This window comes from Bos taurus, chromosome 7, assembly GCF_002263795.3.
Source record: "Bos taurus isolate L1 Dominette 01449 registration number 42190680 breed Hereford chromosome 7, ARS-UCD2.0, whole genome shotgun sequence".
Classification (NCBI taxonomy): domain Eukaryota; kingdom Metazoa; phylum Chordata; class Mammalia; order Artiodactyla; family Bovidae; genus Bos; species Bos taurus.
The window spans coordinates 91234608-91242080 of NC_037334.1; positions in this window are offsets into that span (position 1 = coordinate 91234608).

Here is a 7473-nt window from a genome sequence, read left to right on the forward strand (position 1 = left end):
AACCTTGGGTAAATCATGTTACATATTTCATAAAATATGAGTGCTGGTCCTTTTCTGAAGATGCCACTTAGTGTGTGAACTCACTGCCATTGGCTGCCTCCCAGTTGCTGTAAGCTCCCTTAAGACCACTACTTCTGCAGAGTCCTATGGCAGTTGAATCAGAGAAGAAAAGGTATTTATAGAAAACATATGCAAAAGGTTGATAGCTCGTCCAGTTTTTAGTGCACAGACTGACAGCTAAATACAAATTGAGAAATGTAAGTTTCACTTCAAGCAAATTTACTGGGTGAAAACCTCATTTTTTCATTTCATTTGAATACATTCACTGGCTTCTCAGAATATGCAACTTTATAGTGAGCATATTTTTTATTCTTGAAGGCTCATTATTTTACAGTGAGGTTACTGAACCTAGACCACATAGAGCAGATTACCCAGCATAATATTAATCAAAATATACATGGCAAATGGGATTCCATACAGTGCCATACAGGCGTCTGTTTTTAACACAGAATAAAAAAGTGTGTTTAGCTCCTTTATTAAAAGGTATTATGGACAATTTATTTTTAAGCCATCTCTCTAAGACTGTTAACTGGCATATAATTTAATGTACTCTCAAGGAACTTGACTTTTACTGTTTCTTTCAAAACAATGATATATAAAAGCACCTTGATATAAAGATGCCTTTGACCCTGAGAAAAGACTTAAATAGATAAGAATAAATTAAATAATATTTTAGATGCATGTAACAGTTACTCTGGATCTTGTAAAATATTTTCTGTTGCCATGTATGCCTTGATGAAAAAATGAGGCCAGTTCTGTTTCTAAAGGCATAACTTTAGAATAAACTTTAGAATAAAGAAAAACTCTGAATAAACCATATCAGCTTTGTAAGTTTTGCTTAAATCTGACAGAGTTGCCAAATGCCTAAATATTTCTAAACCAACAAATGAAAGGAGATCCTGTGAATTTTTATGAGAGAAATAAATTCTATTATGTCTGTTTAGGAAATTTGGGACAGTTTAGAGGGTACTGGATTTTATACTATCTTTATTCAGTTCAGTTCAGTTCAGTCGCTCAGTCGTGTCCGACTCTTTGCGACCCCATGAATTGCAGCACGCCAGGCCTCCCTGTCCATCACCAACTCCCAGAGTTCACCCAAACCCACATCCATCAAGTCAGTGATACCATCCAGCCATCTCATCCTCTGTCGTCCCCTTTTCCTCCTGCCCCCAATCCCTCCCAGCATCACAGTCTTTTCCAATGAGTCAACCTTTCGCATGAGGTGGCCAAAGTACTGGAGTTTCAGCTTTAGCATCATTCCTTCCAAAGAAATCCCAGGGCTGATCTCCTTCAGAATGGACTGGTTGGATCTCCTTGCAGTCCAAGGGACTCTCAAGAGTCTTCTCCAACACCACAGTTCAAAAGCATCAATAGTATTTTCTTAATAGAGAAAAGGAAGCCAGTTCACTTCCACTGAAATATAGCCAGATAATTTAATACTAAATAGGCAATAGGGATAATGATAGGAGAAAAACACTAGGCTAAGAAGTGTAAAACAAAACTAAACGTTGTGACATTTTTAATTGAGTAAATTTTTTGAATGCTAAGTGGCAACAAAACATAAATCATAAAGGTAATGCAAGAATGCATGCTCTTTTCAAAGAAGTTAAAATATTTGAGAATAATACTAGTAAGTGAAAAACAACAACAAAAGCAGCAGTAAAACCTTGGCATCACCCCTTATTCCTCTGGCAATAAGATTCCATGTCTTGCTCTAGGTACCCAACATAAATGATTTGGAAGGCGTCCTAAAAACCTTTTCTATATATTTGCATAGTTATATATATTATTATTTATATCTATATATTGAATGTCCAGGAGATCTTCCCAACCCAGGGATTGAACCCCGGTCTCCCACATTGCAAGCAGATACATTACCATCTGAGCCACCAGGGAAGTCCATATATTATTATTTATATCTATATATTGAATGTGTATACATGCATGTTTACGTATATGTATTATACACTACATATGTTTGTACATATGTATGGGCTTCCCAGGTGGTACTAGTGGTAAAGAACCTGGTTGCCAATTCAAGAGACATAAGAGATATGGGTTTGATCCCTGGGTTGGGAAGACCTCCCGGAGGAGAGCAGGGCCACCCACTCCAGTATTCTTGCCTGGAGAATCCCATGGACAGAGGAGCCTGGTGGGCTACAGTCCATAGGGTCACAAAGAGTCAGACGTGACTGAAGTGATAGCACAGCACACACATACACACACATATGTGTGTGTGTGTGTATGTGTGTGTGTATATTCCACATATAATTTAAAAAATTTTTTCACTTGAAGTAAAATGAATCAATATTTTGGTATATGTGTCTTTTGTCGGCTTTTTCATACTGTTTTTAAGTGTGGCTAGCAGAGACATTACTTTGCCAACAAAGGTCCGTCTAGTCAAGGCTATGGTTTTTCCTGTGGTCATGTATGGATGTGAGAGTTAGACTGTGAAGAAGGCTGAGTGCCGAAGAATTGATGTCTTTGAACTGTGGTTTTGGAGAAGACTCTTGAGTCCCTTGGACTGCAAGGAGATCCAACCTGTCCATTCTGAAGGAGATCAGCCCTGGGATTTCTTTGGAAGGAATGATGCTAAAGCTGAAACTCCAGTACTTTGGCCACCTCATGCAAAGAGCTGACTCATTGGAAAAGACTGTGATGCTGGGAGGGATTGGGGGCAGGAGGAGAAGGGGACGACAAAGGATGAGATGGCTGGATGGCATTACTGACTTGATGGACGTGAGTCTCAGTGAACTCCGGGAGTTGGTGATGGACAGGGAGGCCTGGCGTGCTGCAGTTCATGGGGTCGCAAAGACTGAGCGACTGAACTGAACTGAACTGAGTACTAAGTATCTTAACCATTTCCCTACTGATAGACATTGGACTAATTTAAATTTTTGTTTACAAATGTAAAGAAATCTTTATGTCTCTGAGATAGATTTCTAAGTGATTGATTGATTTTCCTGGATATTCTAAAATTTTCTCTAAGCAGTTTATGCTTGTTTGTATCTCTTCCCCCAATGGTAAGAGAACTCCTCTCACATCCTCATCAACACTTTATATTATCAGCCTTTATTGATAATCTACTGGTAAAATTTTTCATTAATTTAACGTGCATTTCCATTACTACCAGTGAAACTGAGTATTTGTACCTGTTTATTGCATACACACAGACATACACAGACACACACTCTTACAAGGATTGTAATCTTAATCCCCCTGAAACAACTCATCCTGGTCGATTTTATTTTCTTTATTTTATGGAAAAGAAAACAGGGTGCAGAAGCATTATGCGGCTTGCCTCAGGAGTTCTGGTATGGTTCTGCAGGAGGGCTCTACCTCAAGGTCTTTTATAAACCTGCTATCAATGTGCCAGCTGGGGCTGCAGTCATCTCAAGGCTAGACTGGGGTAGACCGCTTTCAGGTTGGTGTCAGGATCCAGTTCTTCGGGGCCTGTCAGTGTTTTGCTGTATGGGTTTCACTACAAGTCAGCAACATGGCCTCCGACTTCCTTCAGAACCAGAGAGAGAATGATAGAGGCTGAGCAAACAGAAACTAGAGTCTTTTTGTAACTGATCTCAGAAGTGATAGATCTCAGAAGCCCATTACTTTTGCCGTATTCCATTCAACAGAAGTGAATGATTATGTCCAGTTCACAAAGTTAGGGCATTGTGCAGGGGATACACACCGGGAGGTAAGCCTCCTCAGGGTGTTAGAGGCTACCTCCCACAAATGCGGAGGATGATGGAGGCCTGCTTTACAGTATTGAATTCTTCCCACAGAAGAATATGGTAGGATTCCTTAATGGAATAGTTTTAATTATTTTGTTATTGTGAATGTGTTTAGTCAGTCAGTCGTGTTTGACCCTTTGCAACCCAATGGACTGTAGCCCACCCGGCTCCTCCGTCCATGGGCATTCTCCAGGCAAGAAAACTGGAGTGGGTTGCCATGTCCTCCTCCAGGGGATCTTCCCAACCCAGGGATCGAACTGAGGTCTCCCATATTGCAGGCGGATTCTTTACCGTCTGAGTGAATGGGATTTTACAGATTTCTACTTGGAGGTGGCATTGCTGTTAAACAAAAGTTTCTCTCTCTGTGTATGAAACGTTTATAAATTTTATTTTTATTTTACTTTTTGAATTCAATTAGCATTTTGATCTGCAAATAATAATGATTTAAGTTCATTTATTTTAATGAAGTATAACTGATTTACAATTTCATATTAGTTTCAGGTAGGTATTCTGCATAGTGGCTGAACATGTTTGCTGATTATACTCCACTTAAAATCATCACAAAATAATAGCTATATTTCCCTGTGCTGTACAGTACCTCCCTGTAGCCTATCCATTTTACACATAGTAGATTGTACCTCTCAGTCACCTATCCCCACCCTGCGTCTCTTCCATTCCCTCTGGTAAATATCAGTGTGTTCTCCATACTTGTGAGTCTCTTTCTGTTTTGCTATATTTATTTGTTTCATTTTTTAAGATTTCACATTAGTGAAATGTGATATTCTCCAGGTTCATCCATACTGCTCCAAATCTCAGCCACTAATTTTACAGCTGAGAAATAGTTCATTGTGTATATATTAATCTTCTTTACTCGTGTATCCATTAATGGAATAGTTTGCTTCTGATCTTTAGTATTACAAATAATGTTGCTATGAATATTGGGGTGCATGTATCTTTTTGAGTTAGTGTTTTCATTCTGTTAGACATATACCTAGGAGTGGAGTTGCTGGATTGTATGGAAGTTCTATTTTCACTTTTATGAGGAATCACCATACTTTTTTCCACAATGGCTTATATTCCCACCAACAGTGTGCCAGGGTTCCCTTTTCTCCACATCTTCACCAACATTTGTTATTTGTGCTCTTTTTGATGATAACCGTTTTGACAGGTGTGAAATGACACCTCATTCTGGCTTTAATTAGCATTTTCTAATAATTAGTGATGTTGAGCACATTTTTACATGCCTGTTCGCCATCTGTGTCTTCCAAGGGAAAATGTCTATTCAGATCTTCTGCCCAGTTTTAAATTGGTTGCCATTGTTGTTATTGAGTTGCGTAAGTTGTTTATGTAGTTTGAATGTTAACTCTTTGTTGGTTATATCTTTTGCTAATATTTTATCCTATTCTGTAGGTTGTCTTTTTGTTTTGTTGATGGACTCCTTTATGTAAAAAGCTTAATTTGGTACCATTTAAACTTATGTAAAAAGTTTAATTTGGTACCATTTATTTTTGCTTTTATTTATTTTGCCTTAGGAGACAGATTCAAAAAATATTGCTATGATTTATGTCAAAGAATATTGTTCCTATATTTTCTTCCAGGAGTTTTATGGTTTCAGATTTTGCACTTAGATCTTTAATACATTTTGCATTTATTTTTCTATATGGTGTGAGGAAATATTCTAATTTCATTGTTTTATGTGTAGCTTTCTAGATTTCCCAGCACCACTTATTGAAGAGACTATATTTTCTCCATTATCTATTTCTGCTTCTTTTTGTAGATTGATTGACCATTAGTTCATGGGTTTATTTCTGGGCTCTTTATTCTATTCCGTTGAGATATGTGTCTGTGCCGATACCATACTGAGTTGATTACTGTGACTTCGTTCTTTTTTTCTCAGTATTGCTTTAGCAATTCAGAAACTTTTGTGGTTCCATGCACATTTTAGAATTATTTGTTCTAGTTTTGTGAAAAATATCATTGGTATTTAATAGAAAGTGAAAGTGTTAGTCGCTTAGTCACGTCCAACTTTTGTGACCCCATGGACGTAGCCCTCCAGGCCCCTTTGTCCATGGGATTCTCCAGGCAAGAATACTAGAGCGGGTTACCATTTTCTCCTCCAGGGGATCTTCACAACCCAGGGATCGAACCCAGGTCTCCTGCATTGCAGGCAGACTGTTTACTGTCTGAGCCGCAAGCTTGGAATTTAGTAAGAATTGCATTAAATCTGTAGATTGCTTTTGTTAATATTTTAACAATATTAATTCCTCCAGTACAAGAGCTCAGGATATCTTTCCATTTCTTTGTATCATTTTTAATTTCCTCTATCAAGGTTTTGTAGTTTTCAGAAACTAGTTTTTTGCCCTGCTTAGACTTATTTCTAGGTGTTTAATTTCTTTTGATGCAATTTTAAAGAGGGTTTTTTCCTACTTTCTCACAGTTCATTATTATTGTATAGAAAAGCAACAGATTTCTGTATGTTAAGCTTATATCCTGCAACTTTACTGAATTCATTTATTCCAATAGCCTTTGAGGGGGGCTTTAGTGGTCTCTGTATATAGTATTGTGTCATCTACATATAATGATAGTTTACTACTTCCCTTTCAATTTGGATGCTTTTATATCTTGTATGACTGCTATGGCTAGGACTTTCAACTATGTTAAATATCACTTCTAATGTATGTTAAATAGGCTGTGAGTTTGTCATAAATTGCCTTTATTATGATATGTTCCTTCTGTATCAACTTTGATGAGAGTTTATTTTTTCCACAAATGAATGTTAAATTTTGTCAAATGCTCTTGCTGTGTCTATTGAGATGCTCATGCGTTTTATTCTTTCTTGTGTTAATACGGTATATCACATTGATTGGCTGATGTGAAATCATTCTTGCATCCCTAGGATAAATCTTACTTGATCATGGTGTGTGAACCTTTTATGTATTGTTGAATTTGGTTTGCTAGTATTTTGTTGAGAATTTTTCCCCTTTTTTAAAAAAAAATTATTTTTTAATTGGAGGAAAATTGCTTTACAATGTTGTATTGGTTTCTGCCATATAAGAACACAAATCAGCTATAATTATACACATATGACCTCCCTCTTGAACTTCCCTCCCCTGTCCCCCTCCACCCCTCTAGGTCATCACAGAGCAGAACTTCCCCGTGTTATATAGCAATTCCCACCAGCTCTCTATTTTACACATGGTAGTGTATATATGTCAAGGCTGCTTTCTCCATTGTCCCACTCTCTCCTTACCCCACTGTATCCACAAGTCTGTCTCTGCATCTGTGTCTTCATTCCTTCCCTGCAAATAGGTTTATTAATACCATTTTCTAGATTCCATATATGTGCATTAATATACATTTTTTTTCTCTTTCTGAATTACTTTACTCTGCATAACAGGTTCTAGGTACATCCATCTCACTCACCTACACAAAATCATTCATTTTATGGTTAAGCAATATTCCACTGTGTATATGTACCACATCTTCTTTATCCGTTCATCTGTCCGTGGACGTCTAGGTTGCTTCCATGTCCTAGCTATTGTAAATAGTGCTGCTATGAACGTTGGGGTACATGTGTCTTTTAGAATTGAGGTTTTCCCAGGGTATATGCCCAGTAGTGAAATTATTGGATCATAAGGCAGTTCTATTCCTAGTTTTTAAAAGAGTGTCCCTACTGTTCTCA